Source organism: Peromyscus leucopus, chromosome 7, assembly GCF_004664715.2.
Source record: "Peromyscus leucopus breed LL Stock chromosome 7, UCI_PerLeu_2.1, whole genome shotgun sequence".
Taxonomy (NCBI): domain Eukaryota; kingdom Metazoa; phylum Chordata; class Mammalia; order Rodentia; family Cricetidae; genus Peromyscus; species Peromyscus leucopus.
Genome location: NC_051069.1, coordinates 65,070,180 through 65,082,609, shown reverse-complemented (window position 1 = coordinate 65,082,609; position 12,430 = coordinate 65,070,180).

Sequence of the window (12,430 nt, the reverse complement as noted above, 5' to 3'; positions counted from 1 at the left end):
GCCAATTTATGTTAGGTATGGGGTTCATTTCATGGAGTGGGCCTTAAATCCAATCAGATAGTGGTACAACTTTTGTGCCACCATTGTACCATCATATTCTGTGGACAGGTCACCAAGGTTTGTAGCCGGGTTGGTGTTTAGCTTTCTCCTCTGGTAGCATACAGAGTGCCTTCCAGTACCATGAAAAGTAGTCAGTGGAGTTAAAGACTCTATGTAGGCATATGTTTTCTTCTCCCTTCAGAATAGTTTTAAAGAAAAACCACTCAGTAACAACCACAATTAAAGTATCAGGAAACAAAAATCCGAAAGCCTCCATGGCAGTACCCACAGCCACAGGTGCCTCTCAACACCCAGATATCAAACACAACAGTATTCCTAGTAGAATTATGCGGATACCCTCCAACTTGATTCCTAGTGGTAAACAACAAAATGACGTAGGGCAGCCTTTTCCTTACTCCTTCCCCACTTTTATATAGTTATACCTTAAGGCTAGTTGGCAAGAGACATGAGCTGCTTGGGCTCTGACTTTCATAATTGCTGTAGCGTAGGAACCAATGTTGTTTTAAAAATAATAGTGGAGCTGGAACCAGGTGAAAAGGCCATGAGACACAACAAAACCCAGTATCAGGAGAAAGGGGGGGCAAAAAAACAGGCCTGGAGAAGAAGCATGTGCAGAGAGCAGAGAGAGAGAGAGACAGAGAGAGAGGAGAGACAGAGACAGAGAGGAGAGAGAGGAGAGAGAGACAGACAGAGAGAGAGAGGAGAGACAGAGAGGAGAGAGAGAGGAGAGAGAGAGAGAGAGAGAGAGAGAGAGAGAGAGAGAGAGAGAGAGTGAGAGAGAGAGAAGAGGAGAGGAGAGGAGAGGAGAGGAGAGGAGAGGAGAGGAGAGGAGAGGAGAGGAGAGGAGAGGAGAGGAGAGGAGAGGAGAGGAGAGGAGACAGGAGGAGTCTGTGTCTGGCTTCTTAAGGATTCCCATGCACATGCGCAGGGGGGGCTTGCAGAGCTACGCCACTCATGCACTGATTGCATGACCATGCTGCACGAATTTGCATGATCACACAGCGCACTTATGACATAAGGCGTAAAATCCCTTGCTGAGTTCTGAACTGCGCGTGTGTGATCATGCAGCTGGAGGAATGGCAGAATCCTAACATTTCAGACTTTTTGCTTATTATGAAAAAGTGGGTGAACAGGAATAGGGGCATTATTTCTCCTGGGAAACTGCTTCCAGCTGACTTGGTGGGTGTCGGTTGACTCTTGGGGGGTAGGGAAGGGGCCTTCTGAGATAGACAGGTATCCTGGGATGGTAGGCTGTCATCTGCTGCCTCAGAGCTGCTCATCTTTCTTGGCTTGGCACTCTGGCTGCTTGTGTCTGACAGGATGCTGGTGAGACAGAGACAAGCTTAGAAGAAAGAATTATTATTTTTTTTTCCTTTGAGGGGGTTCCCAGGTTGATAGAGGGGGTCTTAAGACCAGGAAAGTTTGGGTTTGGCACTTATCTGAAGTAGATCTGATCTGTCCAGATGGATTTAAGCTGGTTTCTGGAGCTTAGAAAAAAAATTAAACATATTAGGAAGCAGCCATGAGAAAATTATAGTTTTGGGCTGGTGACCATGACATTATAGTGTTAGTGTTTAGTACTCTGCTTACATTGGTTAGAGAGAGAGAGAGAGAGAGAGAGAGAGAGAGAGAGAGAGAGAGAGAGAGAAACATGTTTTTAATTTTTACCTGAGATAAGCCTTATCAGAGACATTATTTTAAGGCACCTGTTTCCTATATTAGTTTAGCATCCTGGAGATACAGGTGATCAGTTGTTGAGAGCATTTAACAGTAATGGATTGCTATATTAAGGTCTGTTTTTGCACAACCCAGACCCTTTTGGGTCTGGGGGTATAAATACCTTTTGACTATTACTGTTCCTTACCACCTGGGTATATATTTGATGGTCCTTGGACTCCAGCTCTATGGTGACCCTGTAATAACTAGCTGAGTAGTTAATTAGAAGAGAGAACCAGAAAGAGAAAAGCTTGTGAGGTGAGACCTCATTCTTCTGGAATTGGTGACAAGGCAGTGGATCCTGTTGTCCTCTGGAACTTGAGAGAGAGAGCAGGGCCCTGTCTGTGTCACTGTGCATAAGAAGCACTGCTGACCAGTCTACAGTGAGGCACATGGAGAGAGCAAATGAAATGAAAGCTTCTACCTAAGGTAGGAACATTGATTATGAAAACACATAAACTAAGCAGCATGCTGCTCCAAAGGAAACTGTTGTACTCCAAGGCAGAATGTAAGCAGACCCTGAAGGTAAAGTTAAATTGTATGAACAGATGACTGACACTATCAGTGGCATGTTCTTGTAGGTCTGCTAGGCTTCCATGGCTCATGAGGCTTTTCCTTGGTGCAGACCTCTTACCTGTGGAACCTGGAGCACACCCAAGAGAGTCAATGTACCAGCATGCATGTCTTCACAGGAGAGCTGACTAGCTTTGAGATGTGTATGAGTACTATACCAGGACAAATAAGACCCACCTTCTGCTTCGCTGGTGGATGGATATGATTCTTTTATTCCACTGATGATTAGTATAGGATACTTTCCTTTTGGTATTAGAATGACTCTTGATGGTCTCATTCTTAGACTGAGCCGAACATGTTTTATTATGCTGTTGTGTTTTCCCAGAGGACATTAATGTACTTTTATATATTTTAAAAATTAAATTCTTATAATTTTAAGTTTTTCAGTTTTGATTAGTGTCTCTCTGTGTTAAAATTTTACTCTTGAAACTGATCTTACCAGGAAGTACTGGAACATTTAGGAGGTAGGACCTACAGTGATGTCATTAGGAAATTGTTCAAAGAGGACTGTGGGATGCTGGTCTCTTTTTATTCCTCTTTTGCTTTCTTTATCGAATGATAATGAAAGAATTTCTTCTGCCACACACTTACTGACATTATCATCCGCAGACATCACCAGAGATTCAAAATAATGGGCTTCTTGATCTTGGATAAAAACTTCCAGAACTATGAGTTAAATAAACCTTTTGTTCTCTTAATAATTATTCTTGGTATTTTGTGACAGTAATATTAAGCTAGTAGTATGGTACCTTTGTGCTCTGTGCTTCTTAATCTTCCAATACAATTGCTATCGTATTCACTTTCTACAAAGCAGGTATACAATGTGAAGACAATGGGAAGATCAAGGAGTAGCTGGAGGACAGGGTACCATTAATTCTACAGCTAAGAGGAGCTAATAGAAACTTTTCTTTGTATTCCCCAAATTGAGAGGTAAGAATACCCACATATGTATATGCACAAAAACATACATCCTCAAACGCATATGTCTTCTGGGGCTACACTTAGATTTCCTATCTTTGTAAAGATTGATACAACTAGAAATTAAAAATTCATACCTGGTGTAATGTATGACTGTTCCAGCTTTGGCCTTGAAGCACTGTCCCTAGTGAGGCAGCAGGTAACTACCACACCTGCCTATGACCTGCCCCTGGGGTGTGGCCAAGACTGGACTCCTGAGACCTGAGATGCATGCATGCTGGTTCTCTTGGCTACTCCTGATCCTGAATGCTGGATTGCAAGCCAAGTCAGAGTTCTCCAGAGAATCATGCTGGTCTGTACCTCGCCTCTCCTGGATGGTGTAACTGACCAGTTACCCTGAAATAAACCTCTTTTAACTACCAGATAAACTACATGTAATTGCCTCATCAATTCCCACTATATCTGGCACCCACACAGGGCAAATTCCTGTCCTCCCTGGGGACCCAGTGCTTCACAAATGTGCAGGTACTACCCACTTTACCCCTTTCCTCCCTCCCAACTCACTAGCAGAATTAATTTCATTATTCATACAATTGCAGGAAATCATCAGAAATAGGGAACATCCTATATATATATAAAACAAATATGAGATCCCATACCCGTCTGCCAGGACCTCTAGCACAAGGTAATGATGAGACTGATCAGTTACTAATAGGTAATGTGCTGGAAGCCTCAGAATTTCACAAGAAACACCATGTAAATAGCAAAAGTTTGAAGAAGGATTACTCCATCACTTGGCAACAAGCCAAGGATATATTTTTTAAATGTCCTACTTTTTCTTTCTATAACCAAACTCCATTACCTGCAGGGAGCAATCCAAAAGGTATACAAAGAAATAAAATTTGGCAGATGGATATGTTTTATTTTGCAGAATTTGGAAGATTAAAGTATGTACACCATACCATTGACACCTATTCAGGTTTTCAGTGGGCAACTCCTATGGATTCTGAAAATGCTGATTCTGTGATTACACACCTATCAGAAGTTATGGCCATCATAAGAATACCTGTACAAATTAAGACTGACAATACCCCAGGATATATCTCCAATAAAATTAGACAGTTTCTTGCTTATTAAAATATAGAGCATGTTATAGGTATACCACACAATCCCCACAGGCCAAGCAGTCATAGAAAGAGCCAATTGAACTTTAAAAGATATGCTAAATAAACAGCAAAAGATAACAATCATACTACGCTTCTAGCCAGAATTTCAAACAATCTTACCCATTATTCTGAGACTGTCTGCAGAATCTACAGTTAATCTAACTAAGACCTAACTATCTGGGATTTCTTACAGGACCCCATAAAGATATTGTCACCCCCTGAACAGCAGGAAGCAATTCTAAAAAACTGATGCCCCTTTTTCCAAAAGGTTTCATGTTTCTCAGGGCTATGGATAATGGTTATAGGGTTGGAGGTGGAAGAAAACATTGCACTCAGTTATTTCCCTTAAGAAAAAAAGGGGGAATGGATAGGTATAGGATATTAAGGTAAATTTTTTTATATAGTAGTAAAGTAATTTAATAAAATATCAGCCTTACATAAATTGAACTGTTATGGATTCTTGTATATTGATACAAATATAAACTATTTCTATATTTTTATATAAGATAATTTGTATATTGATACAAATACAGAACCATATTTGTTGTAATGTATACATATTTGTACTCTTATTTGAAATGTTTGTATATTGATACAAATGGAAAATTACATTTGTCATACTGTATTTATGTTCTACCTCTGTTCAGGATATTTGCTATATTGATATATACTTAGGGTTATTATCATATTGCACTATACATTCTGACCTCAGCTTAGCTACTTTGTTTATTTTCACAAATTTTTGAGGTCATTGTCCTCTTACTCTACATTTGCTTACAGACTGTTTGCCTTGTTTACATGAAGCCTTAGTCCTTAGGTTATCTAGGTAGATAAGACTTACAGATTTATAGTCACCTATGCTTGTTGCCTCTATAGTTATGTTAGTTGGGTTCTCCAGACTTACAGAAACATATTTCAGATGTAATCTTCAAATGCTTCATAGACCTAGAGAATATGAGAATAACTTAGAATTATATTGATGTGAGACATGAGTGCTCCTGGCAACACTGATCTGATCCTGAGAAAATGTTGGGCTTCTGAGACATTTCTGTTTGGAAGTTCATCGTCTTCTTAGCACAAAATGGCCTACTGTGCAAATAATTGCCCTTGCATTGACTGCTGACTGTATGAATACTGTCACTTCTGAAGGAGTGGGACACAAGGAAAAGTTACTATTGCACTCTGCCAAGACAGGTTAAGATAGTTTTTCAAAATACCTGCTTCTGAAATTGGCCTGACAGATATTCTAGGTCTGTAGCCGATTTGAATGCACCAATGATGCTGAGAAACTTTAGGTGACTGTCCAAACTTTCAGCTGTCTCTGTATACTCTTGCAAAACTCCTAAAAGTTGCTTGCATCCTTCTCCAATTTCTCAGGTATTATTATATTCCTTCTCAGGTCTTTGATGGAATTGAAGATTAATTATTATAATTACAATCTTCTTTCATCTTAGCTAGAACATATTAAGTATTAGATTCAGGTTCTTCAGAATAGGATATCTTTTGGAATGATCTCTGTAACATGCCATTTACCTATGCTCCAGACTTCTCTCTATTTTAGTATGTGTCTCTTGTTTGATGTTGTTCTTGTTGGCTGTAGTTCCATCTTGTCTAGGTCATTATCCCTTATTCCTCTTGGACAATATTTGATAATCATTCTATTGCATATAGTTTTGTATTAGGTTAGAACTTTCTTATTTAGACCAGGGGGGATATGTAGTGGGTAGCTGTTCTAGATTTGACCTTGAAGCACTGCCCCTAATGAAGCAGCAGGTAACTGCCACCCCTGCCCATGACCTGCCCCTGGGGTGTGGCCAAGATGGGACCCCTTAAGACCCAAGGTGCATATGTGCTGGCTCTCTTGGTTTCTCATGATCTTGGATGCTGGATTGCAAACCAAGTCAGAGTTCTCCAGAGAACTATGCTGGTCTGTACCTCACCTCTCTCAGATCCTCTAACTGACCCCTTTACTGGCTGTAAATTATCCTGAAATAAACCTCTTTTAAGTACCAGGTAAACTATGTGGAATTACCTCAGTTAATTCTCAGTATGACCTGACTCAAGAGACAAACTCTTCACTAGATCTTTCCATAATTTGTTTTTAATTCTACCTCAATCCTACTCAAACTGAATAGACACACTCCCACTCACACCATTTTTTATTTCCATATGCAACTTTTGGTTTCTGTAAGCAACCTGAGGGGAGAACTGCTGTTTTCCAATTAAAGCTAGTGATCAGCACTTTGTAGATAGGCATATAGTAAGTATTTAATAAGTGAATGCATAGAGTGAATTAATAGGTTGGCCTAAGTGAAAGAACATAGGAATGTGGAAAGAAAAGAAAAGAATCATCCTCTTGCTTTCAGAGCTATTTAGCTAAGGTCAGCTCTGGCATTTCTTTTTATTTAATAAAAATCTTAAATATGCAGCAAGTGAATGATTACATCATATATCTAAAGTACCATTGACATACCACTTAAAGATTATTTTTTTAAAGTTCTATAACTCAAACTGAATTAAGAATTGACAAGCTTAGGTGAGAATTTGAGAAAGCATTAAGGAGTGAAAAAAAATCAAATAACTTTGACAACTAATCAAACAATTAGTCGTGGTCTGAATGTTTTCTGTTATGAAAGGAAATGCAACATTGGTACAAAATATTTTTATGAGTCACTGAGAAATAAATAACAAGAGTTGAATATTCATATATTCAAATGAGTTCATTTGGTTTGGTTTTAGGAATATGTATGTTGTTGTTTTGGTTTTATTTTTCCACTCAAGAGGACAGAGAAGACTAGAATTTAGATAATATGCATCTGTTATGAGCCAAGCACACTGCCAGTTGGCTTTTCCCAAAACAACTCTATTGATCTGTATTATTGCAATCATTTTTTAAATAAAGGGAAGTTAATGGGACTTGGATATTATATGATTTTCTCAAGGTTGCAAAATGACTTAAGCAATAGGTTTTACATTTGAATCCAGGTCAGTGTACTTCAAAGCCCTTATTCTTTTAAAGCTTTGTTCAGCAGTTCCTCTCAGGGGCAGCTCAATACAAGGGCTGGGTATCATCTTAGTTTCTTTGAAAGAAGAAAAGTTTTAATTTAAGCTCACAATTGAAGGTTACACTCATCAATCATGGTGAGGACTTTAAAAAAGCAGCAGGAGCTTGAGACAGCTGATGACATTGCATTCATAGCCAAGAAGCAAATGGAGAGGAATGCTTGTGTTTAGCTCATTTTTTTCTTTTTATATATTCCATAAACTGTACCCAGGGAAAGGAGTCACTAATAGGGTAAGGGAAGGAATCTTCCACCCTCAATTAACTTAATAAAGAATATTCCCCACAGACATGCTCAAAGGTCCATCACCCAGGTGATTTTCGATCTCATCAATTTGACAATTTGGTTTTACCATCACAGATATGAAAAAATAGAATTAACATGATGAAAAATAAAAGTGAAGGGTGAGGGGCTACAAGGCAATAAGAAGTATTCAGAAAAAGACCAAATGATCACCTTGATTCTTCTTAAGGTACACAGATCTCTAGACATGGATTAAAGCTTATTCTAATTGCCTTTAATAGAGGGTGCTCTAGTTCTGATCCAGTCAACATGGGATTGGAAATGCTTTAGCAAAAATCAGCAGTGGCAACCCTTTATTCACAAAGCAAAAGTTGTTTCATTATCAATGACTTACAATAGAGATAAAATCTTTTTGACTGAATGGATTTCCTAAAATTTCTAACTCTAAAAACATTCCAATAACAGAATACAATTATCCTCAGACAGACTTATTCTTTCCCAAGGATGTCACCATTTAACCACAGGGCATAGATAGCCAAGCTGAGGTGACCATTGTTGGTACTCAGAAATCATTTGGCTCATAATCAGATTCCTCTATATTAACCTCTGGTTGCTGAGCTGAAAAGTTAATGTATCTAAATTAAATTGAGCCCAGGTACATAAAAAAATAATGTTTATCTTCCCTCTACCTGTAAAATATCTCCAGGATACTTAGTACTCATTTATGCAGCAAATGGTATCCAGGGATTATTTACATCACTTCTGGTACTCACTACAGTCAGCAGAGAGATCATTAGCTTTAAATTGGCACAATCAGGATCTAAATGACACTCAACTATCTTTGCCTGTGATCAAAATATTGTATAAAAGAAATTCCAAATAAAACCAAGAAACTCAAATTAATAAAAACTAAGAAAATAAAGAAAATTTTAAATAATTACATTGAAGACTCAAGATAAAATGTGTAAAACCCCTATATTTTTAATTTTATGTGTTCTTTCTTCTAACAAATCTTGATTTAATTTTTGTGGAAAATGTCTGGATTATAATTATTATTGAACTGAATATAAACTTGGGCAGATTAATAGATTTATTTCTTTACTTTTTGTTTCCAATACATTCTGACCACAGTTTCCCCTCCCTCTACTCTATCCAGTCCTCCTAACACACTTCCCCTCTCCCCAGGTTCCATTTCCCTTCAGAAAGAGCAGGCTTCCTAGGGATATCAACTGGACATGGCATAACAAGATACAATAAAACTAGGTACAAACCCTCATGTTAAGACTGGGCAAGGCAACCCAACAGTAGGAAAAGGGTCCCGAGAGCAGACAAAAGAGTAAGAGAAACCATCACTCCCATTATTGGGAGTCCCACAAAAACACCAAGCCAACAACAAAAACATATGAAGAGGACCTAGCACAGACCCATGCAGGATCCATGTTGTCACTTCAGTCTCTGTGAGCCCCTATGGGCCTTACTTAGTTGATGTCTGTAGGCTGGGTTCTCCTGGTATCCTTGACTTCTTTGGCGCCTACATTTATTTCCCCTTTTCCTTGGAGTTCCATGAACTCCAATGAGAGGGACCTAAGGGGGATATCCAATTTGGGCTCTCTCTGTCCTAATGTTTGATTGTAGATCTTTGCATCTACTCCCATCAGCTGCCAGCAGAAACCTCTCTGATGGAGATTGGGCTAGGCACCAATCTATGAGTATATAAGAATATCATTAGGAATCATTTTAATTTTTTGTGTCATAGATCTCTCTGCTATCCAGTCTCTTATTCCTGATCATCCAGGCAGTAGTGGGCATGATCTCTTTCTTGTGGTGTGGGCCTCAAATTAGACCAGTAATTGGTTAGCTATTCTCACAAGTTGTGCTCCTCCATTGCTCCAGCACATTTTGCAGGCAGAACAGGATGTGGGTCACAGATTTTGTGAGTGAGTTGGTGTCCCAATACCACCATTGGAAGCCTTGCCTGGTTATAGAAAATGGACAGTTCAGGATCCAAATCCTCCATTACTAGGAGTCCTCACTAGGGTCGTCCTCATATAATAATGGGAGTTTCTACTACACTAGGTGTCCACATTGATGCCTATGCCCTCCAAGTGGTCATCTCTTTCCATACTTTCTCCCACCATTCCTACCCCCTAACCTGATCACTCCTATTCCCATTTCCACCCATCATCAGTCCACTCACAAAACCTATTTTATTTCCCCTTCCCAAAGAGATCCAGGGTTCCTACTTAGAGTCCACTTTGTTACTTAGCCTTTTTAGGTCTGTGGATTATAGATAGCTTGATTATCATTTACTTAACAGCTAATGTCCACTTAGGAGTGAATACATACCATGTTTATCTTTCTGGGCTTGAGTTACCTCCCTCAGGATGATTTTTTTCTAGTTGCATCCATTTTCATGATGTCATTTTTTTTTAGCAGCTGAGTATTATTCCATTGTATAAATATACCACCTCTTTATCAATTCTTTCATTGAAGTACATCTAAATGATTTCAAGTTTCTGGCTATTGTGAATAAAGCCACAATGAACAGAGTTGAGCAAGTGTCTTTATATTAGGATGGAGTGTCCTTTAGGTATATGCCAAAGGACAGTTCAGTCTTGATATAGATTGCTTACTCCAAGTTTTCTGAAGAACCACCATATTGATTTTTATAGTGGTCTTAGAATTTTTCACTCCCACCAGCAATGGAGGAGTGTTTCCCTTGTTCCACATCCTCATCATCATGAGCTGTCACTTCTGTTATTGAACTTAGCCATTCTCAGGGGTGTAAGGTGTAATCTAAAAGTAGTATTGATTTGTATTTTCCTAATGACTAAAAATGTTGAACATTTCTTTAAATGCTTCTCAGCCATTTGAGATTCCTCTATTGAGAATTTTCTGTTTAGAGCTATATCTCTTTTTCTAAATGGATTATTTGTTTTCTTGATATCTAGTTTCTTAAGTTCTTTACTATGTTAATACTTTGGGTATTAGCCCTCTATCAGATATAGAGTTAGTGAAAATCTTTTCCCATTCTGTAAGCTATCATTTTGTCCTATGGACTGTGTCCTTTGCCACACAGAAGCTTTTCAGTTTCATGACGTCCCACTTATTAATAGTTTATCTTAGTGCCTATCCTATCAGTGTTCAGGAAGTTGTCTCCTATACCAATATGTTCAAGTTCCCTACTTTCTTTTCTATCAGGTTCAGTATATCTGGTTATATGTAGGAGTGTTTGACCCACTTAGACTTGAGTTTTGTGCCAGATGATAAGTATGGATTAACTTGCATTCTTTTATATGCAGATATCCAGTTAGACCAGCATCATTTGTCAAATATGATTTCGTTTTCCAGTATGCATTTCTGGATTCTTTACTAAAAATAAGGTGTCCACAGGCGTGTGGATTTATGTCTGTATCTTCTATTTGGTTCCATTGATGAACATATCCATTTTTATGCCAATACCATGTGGTTTTTACTATAGTTGTAGAGCACACCTGGAAATTGGGGATAGTGATACCTCTGGATATTCTTTTTATTCTTCAAGATTGTTTTAGATATCCTGAGGATTTTTTTTACTGTTGTTGTTTTTCCATATGAAGTTGAGTATTGTCCTTTCAAAATCTGCAAAGAATTGTGTTGGAATTTTGATAGGGATTGCAGTGAATCTGTAGAATGCTTTTGGTAGGATAGCCATTTTACTATGTTAATTCTACTGATCCATGAGAATGGTAAATCTTTCCATTTTCTAATATCTTCTTCAGTTTCTTTCTTCATAACTTTTTCAATTTCTGTCTTCAAATACTTAAAGTTTTTATCATATAAGTCATTTAATTACTAGGTTAGAGTTATTCCAAGAGATTTTATATTATTGAAGGCTGCTGTGATGAGTGTTATTTCACTGATTTTTTTTTCCAGAGTTCAATTGTCATTTGTATACAGGAGGGCTTCTGATTTTTTGAGTTAATCTTGTATTCAGCTACTTCACTGAAGGTGTGTATCAACTTTAAAAGTACACTGCTAGAATTTTTGGAGTCACTTATGTATGCTATCATATCATCAAAAAGTTGAAAGCACCAAATGATACTTTAACTTCTTCCTTTCCAATTTGTATCTCCTTGATGTCCTACAGTTGGCTTATTGTTCCAGGTGGTTTCAAACACTATATTGAATAAATATGGAAAGTGGACACCTTTATCTTATTCCCAATTTTAATGGGATTATTTTAAGTTTCTTTCCAATTAATTTGATGTTGGCTATAAGCTTTCTGCAAATTACCTTTATTATATACTTTGTATCGCTACTCTCTTCAAGAATTTTATCATGAATTCTTAACACGAAGTTGGATTTTATGAAAGATTTTTTTCAGCATCAAATAAGATGGTCATGTGAGTTTTTTTCTTCCAGTTTGTTTATGTAGTTGTATAGTGAATTTTGCAGTAGCAACAGTTGATAGACTATGTTTTCCATGTCTATAACTTAGGCTTTTTCCTCGTAGCATGAGGAAAAATGCTGGGACTTGTCCAAATTATTCTGACTCTTATGAATTGATATGCTGTCTACCTGAATTTTTCTGTGTACAATCTATGTCTTTGTATCTCAGAAATGGAGGCATAGTTACCTTCTATATTAGTTCTTTTTCTGTTACTGTGACAAAACATCATGACTAAGGCAACACATAAAAGACAGCATTCA